The sequence below is a fragment of the Heliangelus exortis genome, chromosome 11 (genome assembly GCF_036169615.1).
Source record: "Heliangelus exortis chromosome 11, bHelExo1.hap1, whole genome shotgun sequence".
Classification (NCBI taxonomy): Eukaryota; Metazoa; Chordata; class Aves; order Apodiformes; family Trochilidae; genus Heliangelus; species Heliangelus exortis.
The window spans coordinates 2,966,299-2,974,862 of record NC_092432.1 but is presented as its reverse complement, the minus strand read 5'-3'; the positions used below and the strand labels follow the sequence as shown (position 1 = coordinate 2,974,862).

The 8,564-nt window shown below is 53.6% G+C and overlaps 1 long non-coding RNA gene across 1 annotated transcript; it reads right to left on the bottom strand.

Moving 5' to 3' along the window:
* Nucleotides 1-6,127: 6,127 nt before the first annotated feature.
* LOC139801274 (uncharacterized) lies at nt 6,128-8,083 on the bottom strand. The gene is made up of 3 exons (XR_011728117.1): nt 7,582-8,083; nt 6,684-7,015; nt 6,128-6,363 (listed from the first exon to the last, which is right to left on the bottom strand). It is a non-coding gene; the product is annotated as an uncharacterized lncRNA (long non-coding RNA).
* Nucleotides 8,084-8,564: the final 481 nt, after the last annotated feature.

Genomic DNA, 8,564 nt, shown 5'->3' with positions numbered 1-8,564 from the left:
TGCTCCCTTCAGAGAGGGCACTTTGCAGTCTCCACCCAAGATGTGCTTCCTCCACAGCAGTACTTGGTGTCTGAAGTTAAACAACACAAACAGAACCCTTCTTGAAACATTAAGAGTTCTTGTTTGCAGTTGCTTCTGCTTGGGGTCTCCACCAAGCTCTGAATATTCTGCTGCAGCTGGGATGAGGTTTTCCAGCCTGGTGGGACACAACCTGTGGCCACCAACCTGCTCCTAGCCTGGTTTGTCATGGCAAGCAGTGGTCAGAGAGTGCAGCCACACAGCATCCCATGGCTGAGCAGGAGCATCTCCCTGCTCAGCATCCTCTGAGCATCCTGCATCCCTCCCAAAGGGCCACAGCACCCCAGGGAGCTGAGGACAGTGCCCAGGGAAGAGCCTGAGGTGGGGAAGCCAGAGAAAAGGTAGGGAAGGACAAGAATGAGCCAAATTTGGGTAAATTTTAGTGTAGAGAGTGACTTCCCTTTGAGGACTGAGTTAGGTGACCTGCAGAGACTCCTTCCAACCAGAATTATTCTGGAGGGAGGATGTTGCAAGCCCATGGGCAACCAAGGATGGTTGATTGCTCAGTGCCTGCTCCCTGGTTAGGTGCCACCTGGCTCACCTGGTGGGTCACCTCAGGCACCCACCTGGGCTTTGTGCAGCACCCAGGGAGGGAAAGGAGACCCCAGTCACAGGGATGTGGTGGCTGTGAAGCTGTCTGTGGCTCTGAGGACCACCAGGATGGAAGGGAAATTTTAGAAGAGGCTTTGGAGTTTGTGTGGGGTTGGGGGCATCACTAAAGGTTTTGCCTGGCTTCATTCTCTGGCCTATAACTGGTCCTTACTGGGCTGGGGTGGGCAAAGGAGATGATGCTTTCCAGGGGATATGGATACATGGGCTCCATGGGGATGTGTTCTTGGGATGTGCCGCCTGGGATACCCAAAAGCATTCCTGGAGGAATGGTCCAACCTTGCTGGGATAAGCTCAGCGGCTGGGGGAGGATGTGACACTGTCCCTTGTCCCCTTTTCCAGAGCTGTGGGATGGGCCATAAAGACACAAACATCCCCAGGGGCCGTGTGGCCCCGCGGTGGTCACACAGGGGCTGCAGCACGTCCTTCCCTTCCGCTGTTCCTTTATCCTGGAGCATCCCTGGGGATCAGGGAAGGAAAAGCCTCCCTCCCAGGGATTTTCCCCTGCCTCGGGTGCCACAGGACCCTGTCCCGGAGGGGACTGGGTGGGCTGCAGCCCTGCCCGCACCCCGAGCCGAGGCGGGCGGTGCGCCGGGCCGGCACTAGGTGGGGATGGCAACCCACGGCTGCTGAGCCTCTGCCGGGGTCGGGGGGAGGGAGAAAGGGGACGGAGGCTGCTGATGGTTCTCCCCGAGGAGTAGCGGGGGCTCCGGGGGCAGGGGATTGCTGGGCTGGGCTGAAAGGGACCGAAGGGAAAAGCTGCCGAGGAGGAGGGGGGGATGAAGGGAGAGAAAGTGGCAGGGATGTGGGTGGTGTTGAGGTAGGGATGCTGGTGACAAAGTGGCAGGGATGCTGGTGACAAAGTGGCAAAGATGCTGGTGGCAAAGTGGCAGGGATGCTGGGGGTGATGTGGCCGGGCTGCTGTGCTGGGTATTAGCACAAAGGCTGCTGCTGGCAGAAAGTCTGAGCTCTGCACCCCAAACTGGGGCAGAATTGCCCTCTGCACCCTCTCCAACCAGCTCCCCAAACTTGTCCTGGAAGGGACATGCACCCCAGCACACCCTGGCTAAGGATCGGTGTGGGGTGAGCACCAGGCACTCAGTTGGGCTCAGCCCAAGCATCTCTGGGCCCTCAGGCAGCTGTGAAGGGTCCAAAAAGCCTTTGAAATTTTGGTAGTTTGTCCTCCTGGATGGGATTATTTTCCCCCCCAAGACCATCCATCCACCCATCCATCCATCCTCCATCTGGAGGGAGATGCTGCTAAGTTTTGGGGTGGTTGATGCTACCCAAAGATCAGCTGCAAACTGAGAGAAATGCTATATAAAAAAAAAACAAAAAAACAAAAAAACCAACACTACTCCTTTTTTTCTAGACAGCAAGAGCCTCATCCAGGCTGCAAAAAGACATTGCCAAATGCCAGTGGGCTTCCTGAGCCTGTACCCCCAGCCTTACTGGGAAGGTTGGGAGCTGGGAGGAGCACTGGGAGAGGGATGCAAAGTGTTGGTGATACTCAGCACTGGGTTCAGGAGAGATGACCCAGAGTAGGAGGAAAAACCCATCCCAGGAGAGTATTTCACACTCCCCACTTCTCCATGGGCAACAGCTCTGAAACCTGACTCAGACCCAATAAACCCCTCACGTGGAAGGGTTTACTTGCTGTAAATCCCTCCAGAATCCATTTGCTCCAATCCTGCTTCCCAAGTCACCACCAAAACCACAGAGCACAGCCATCAATCTCACCCCATCCCTGCTCGTGCTTGTGTCACCTTGTGTCCATTCCAGCTGAGGAATCTTCAGGGGGACATCCCATAATCCAGAGGATCTTCCCAGCCTGCTCCTGCAGGGACCTGAGCTCTGGCAGCAGGGATGGAGGATGCTCTTGGCCACCAGCATCCTCAGGGACAGCTGAAGGCAGCTGTGACAAGGCATGGGCTTGTTACTGATCACAGGCAAATTTGGGAAGTACTGGGGGTTAAAAAAAGAAGCTGGCCTGGAAATGTCAAAATGCTTCTTCTAGGGTTCCCAAAATGAAGCACCTCAGAAATGCTCAGCCTGTTCTTGAAGCTTCCACAGGAATGGTGGGGTTTGACTTTTTATTTGCAAATGTTTTGGTTTTCTTTTAAAAAGTTTTAGAAAGGGGTCAATTGACCAGCCTGCAAACACAAACCTTGCAGTTCTTGTCAATTTGACTATTCTGGGATGATCTAAAACCAGAATGTCTGGGGGATGTTATGGTTTGTTTGTTTGTTGTTTTTTCTTTTTAAATCAGGTTGTTTCAGTTTAATCTGAATTGATTTTTCTCTCCCTCCCTCCCCTTATATTTTCCAGCTCTGCCATTAAATGAAAAATCTCTTTTTTCACCCTACAGCACGTGGCTTTTCCAGGCCACCCCATGTTCTGGGCTACAAGACAAACCAAACCTGAGCCAAATGAGCTTCCCATGATGCTTCCTGCAAATTCTAAACTGAGGTGAGCTGTGAGGACCTGCTGCTGAGGCCCTTTTTTATACCAAATTTTGAGGAGTCAGTCTCATCAGCTGACTCAATGCACAAACCACAGCCACGGGCAGACTTTTGCTTCATTCTTATTTTGGTTTTGTTTATTTCCCTCTCCCCTTCCCCCCAAATCAGCCCAAATCCTGCAGCACATCTGCCAGAATCCCCCTTCACAACAGAAACAGTGGCTCAAGCTCTGCCACTGGGGTCTCTGCCCTCAAACCAGAGGGCAAAGGAAGGCAGCATGGCTTGGACAGGAACATAAATCTGGATATTGATTTAAACATAACTATTGATTTAACCCCTTCTGCTGCTTCCCTGCACTCCCCATGTGCTTGTCCAAATGACAGAGGACATTGTTTTAGGCAAACAAATTGTCACTTGCTGTGCAAGCCATCAGTCACCAAAATCTGTGGGTCCCTGCATGCTCAGGAATGGTCACTGGGTCCCTGCCTGCTAATATATATATGAAATATATATATATATTTATATACAAAATTATGCGTATATATTATAAAGATATAAATATAAAAGTAGATAAATTTTATACATATCTATATCCCAGAAGCTCCAGGAGGACCCTCTGGCTACAAAGAGGACAGATGGTGGTTGTGGTGTACCTTAAACTCACCCAGAAAAATCCCTCCAGGGCTGCAGCCTTCCCCTTCTTCAGGCAGCATGTACTGGGCAGAGGAGTTCTGGGGAGTCCCCGTTCCCAGATGGAGTGGGGACCTGGCATGGGATTAAGGCTTGGATGCAGGAAACCCTCAGCCCAAACCCAGCCCAGCTGGAAAGCCTGGAGAGCACTAACACTAACAAGCAGATCCGTGTTTACATCCCATCTTCCTGCCGAGGCAGCAGGGAAGGGGGAGCATTACTGGGATATTTTTTGGGCACTTCTGGAGATGTGGGAGAAGGCAGAAATAGTTCAGAGTTGTTGGAAAAGCCCAGAGGCACAGGGAATGCATTAAGCAATGTGGGAAGCACGTCCCTGGCTTTGGAAGACCTGGGGATTAAAGGCAGTGTGACTGGGGCAGCTCTTCCAAACCTTTATTCCAAGCCCACTCTGCTCCTCTCCACCCCATGCAAAGGCAGCAATGGAGCAGGAGAACCTCTGAGAATTCACCCACTGGGTGCTCCACCCCTTCCCACCCATCCTGCCCCAGCAGTGATGTTCCAGCATCATGGGACACACCTTTTCCAGCTTTTCACCTTACTGCTAATGGTGAGCTGGAAGAGAAATGAAGAAGGAAACACAAGGTGTTCCCCATTTGCCATCATGCCACAGGGCCTGGCCACATCCCACCAGCTCATTACTGGTTTTAAGATAAGTTAATTTCAAACACCCACCTCCTGCATTTCAATCCTAAAATGAATTGCATTGGAAGGAATGGTAAAGACCAACTAATTCCCATTCCCTGACATGGGCAGGGACACCTTCCACTAGAGCAGTTTGCTCCGTGTCCCATCCAACCTGATTTTGTCCCAGAAAGTGACCTCCTTGTCCATAGAGGGTTCTCCTTTCCCCTTGCTCTGAGCCCAGGCTGAGGTTGCTGGCCCATGGTGGCACATTCAGGTGTCCTCTGCAGCAAGGACTTCTTCTCCTTACCAGGTCAGCAAGATCAGTGAGGAGACCATGTGTGTCCTTCCAAGTGCCTGCAGGCTGGGGGCTTTGGGCAGGTAGCTGAGTATTTTTCTTTCAAGGACATAACTTGGGAGCATGAGTGGCAGGAGAGCTCCAGTTTGGTTGGGGTAGAAGCTCAGAGTGGCAGCAGCCAAGAGGAAAAGAGAGAAAACCAGAACCTCAGCAGGTCAGGAGCTACTGGCCAAGCTCCAAACCAGGAGTGCTAACTCCAGCTGCCCACCACAGCAAGGAGAGTGGTTGGGGACTCCATCCCTTCACGTGGCTTGTCCATAAAACATAAAATATAAGCCCAGAAGCAGGCAGGGTGGTGAGGAGAGCCATTCTTCCACCCCAGCCCCCATCTGTGTGTCCTACCTCCTCTGGCCTGATTTATAGAATCATAGGATGGTTTGTATTGGAAAGGAGCTTAAAGACCATCTAATTCCAACCCCTCTCCATGGGCAGGGACACCTCCCAGTGCATCACCTGAGGATAGGGACACCTCCAAACTTTTTGGCACAGGATTGCACTCCACTGGTGATGAGGTTTAGCCCCACAAGCACGCTGCAGCCTTGAGGAGAAGGTGCCAGGGGCTCTGCTTGGCCCTGGCTCAGCCCTGTCATTGGGCACCTGTACAGATCCAGCACTTTCTCTGAGCCCTTTTCATTTTAGCCCCAACCAGACAGCTCAAATGCAGAACATCCATGTCTGTGCATGTGAAAGGGCTGAGGATTTCTCCTCCAGCCTCTCTGGCGTGTCCACCTCCTCCTCCCTGCTGCTGAGCAGGTAAGAGGGCAATTGTGATAATGAGCCTCTCCCCTTCCAGCCCTGCTCAAAGCCTTTAACCAAGCCAGGCACTAATGAACTGGGCTCCATGGCACCCTGCAGATGGGTTACTGCCATCTGAGGTGGAGGGAAGCCAAGGTGGGAGCAGGTAGAGTGGCTGACCCTGGTGACAAGGGTCAGAATCCAGAGGTCCCTGCCTGGAGCAGGGAAAGGACAGTGGGTAGACGTGATGGCGACCACAGCTCTCTCATGTGGTGCCTGTGGCTGGAGAGACAAGTTTGTCAACATTTGGGAGGACAGGGGGGACTCCCCACCCATCCCTGTCCCAACTCAGCCCTGGGCAGCTTCAAGGAAGCAGTTCCTCTGCAGCCAGAGCTCCAAGTCCCCAGCACTGCTCTCCTCTGCACCCTGCTCCCCAAGTTCTGCAAGAACCTCAGCCACCGAGGTGCAGAGCCAAAGGACTCCAGGGTTCCATAGAAAAGGAGCTTCCTTGGTTTTGTGACTCACCAGCCCAACCTCCTTGGTGTCCCTCGTGACTGTTTCACTTTGCTGGAGCAGCACCACACCACCTCTTATCAAGGAATAACACAGTGGTCCCACCCTGAGGGGGCAGCACACATGTGCCCAGAGCCTCTTCCCACAGCATTTTTGGACCAACCTCCACGTTCTCACGTCACGAGCAACCTCCTTTTGCTCCTGGCAGGTGACAGGTCCCCCATCCATGGCTGCTCCAGAGTTCCTGTGGTGGGATCACGGTGCTTCCCTCTGGATCTGCTGGCAGGGATGAGGACAGCTGATAAATCACAAGGACGTGGCCCCTGTGTCGCGTGCCCTTACAGCACACACATCCTCACGTGGATGTTGATGGCACGTTAAAAATATTCTACACTTTTTTCACTGATTAAAATTTTCCAGGAGAGCTGGGACCACTGCCCACACTTATATGCAAAGCCAGGGGGTTTCCCCTCCCACCCCCAAGTCCCACCAGAAAAACAGAGAACATTGAACAACATTTCTGGCACTATGGGGCTGGTGGGGGCTGTTTTGTGGTTTTTTGGGTTTTTTTTTTTTTTTCATTTTGAAAATATCACCTGTTTCAGTGGTTCATTTTGTGATGGCTGGCACCACCCCAGAGCCAATCTCACACCCTCCTTTGCTCTTGGGTACCCACTGGTGAAAACCACTCTGTTCTGGTCAAATCTTTCAGAGGTGCCTGTTGTGCCAGGTCAAGGAGAAATCTGAAAGATGCTCACAACCCCCAGGCACTGGCCAGGCCCCTCTGAGCCATCACCAAGTGCTTCTGGTAGCATTTTCTTTGCCCATTTTGGCTCTCAGCCACAAGGAGGCCACAGAAGATGTTTACACAACAAAGGGATCGTCTTGGTGAGACCAGAGCCTTTGCCAAACCCGGAGCTAAGCTGATCTGAAGGAGATGGCATCAGTGAGATTTTGCTCATCGTGGCTAATAATTATTTGTGTGTAGTTACTCTTAGGAGTTCCAGTCCTGGCTCAGCCCCTGCTGTTCTTTCAGCCTCATGGAAGTGGAACAAAGAGGGGAGTCCAGCCCCAAAATGCTGGGGATGAGAGGAGAGGGAGGGCAAGTGGTGTGATGTCTGGGTCCCCAGTCACACCAGTTAGACCCTGCCTGCCCTCCCTTTGCTTTTCTGAGTGTGTTCAGCACTTGGGCCTCCTGTCAAAGCCCAGATTTATCACAGCCCATCTATTAGCAGCTCCCTCCCCCTCCTGGTGTGGGATATCTTGCTGCTGACAGGGCAATCACTTCCCTGTCAACACGCCTTGACAGCTCCAGGATTTCTCATTTCAAATCCTGCTGTGTCCCAGGGTGATTCCCAGCTCCTCCATTAACCCCTGGCCCTGCAGGATGGGGGCAGCCAGCCCTGATGGATGCTCCCCTATCTCTGCTTAGCAGGAGCTGTCTCCTCTTTCCCCTCCCACCACTTCCCATACCCATGCAGGAGAGCATTTAACCTGGAGGCAACGAGGGCTGAGACTTTTCTTCTCCTTTCCTTCTTATCTTCTCCGATGAGAACAACGGAGGCAAGGTTTGCAGAGGGAGGTAACAGCTTTTTTTAGGCTGACTGAAATAATTAGAAGAAAAAACAGCCAGGCTGTTGGGTACATGAGCCCTCCAGCAGGCCTGAAATAGAAGCAAAAGTCTGCAGAGCTGAATGCCAGCAGAGAACAATAGCTCTGAGCGTGACTACTTGTGTTAACAGTTCTGCCACCAAAGACCATTCCCCAGCTGTTTCCTTTGGCCTCAGGAACCGCATGTCCTGAGACCACCCCACAGCCAGATCCCACTGCTGTGGCCAAGGGAGCCACGCTGCTGCTGGGACCTGAGCTCCAGGCACTGCTCTGCGTGGGTTTTACCATGGCTGAGGGCCACGATGGTACCCACCAGGGCATCCCGTGCCTCTCTGCACCCTGCACCCCATCCTGCTGCTCCTGGGATACTGCCTGACCCAAGCCTCAAGGACATTGTCCCACCCTGGCCCCCAGGACCCTGCCTGAGGCTGGGAACCCTTCAATTCCAGGGAGACTTTCATACCACAGAGGTTTGGCTTTATCCCTGGGGACCCTCCAGTTCCAGGACTCCAGGGACACTGTGCTACCATGAGCGTCTGGCTTGCTCTCTGAAGATCCCATCAGATCCCTGGGGACCCCTCCTGACCCTGGGGATCTCTCCCACCCCAAGATCCTCTTCCTCCTCCAGGGACCCTATCCCAGCCCCGGGTCCCCTATCCCCCCTCCTGGATACCCTGTCCCACCCCTCAGTCCTTGCCTCACCCTGCAGTTAGGGGGCTCCCGGGGGCTCCCAGCCACACGCCCGCACCCGGGGGGGGCCGGGGCCGGGCCAGGCGGGGAGGGGGGGGCCGGGCCAGGCGGCGGCGGGGCCGGGGCCGGCGGCGGGGGCATCCCCGCCTCCTCGCTCGTAGCGCCGGAGCCGCCGG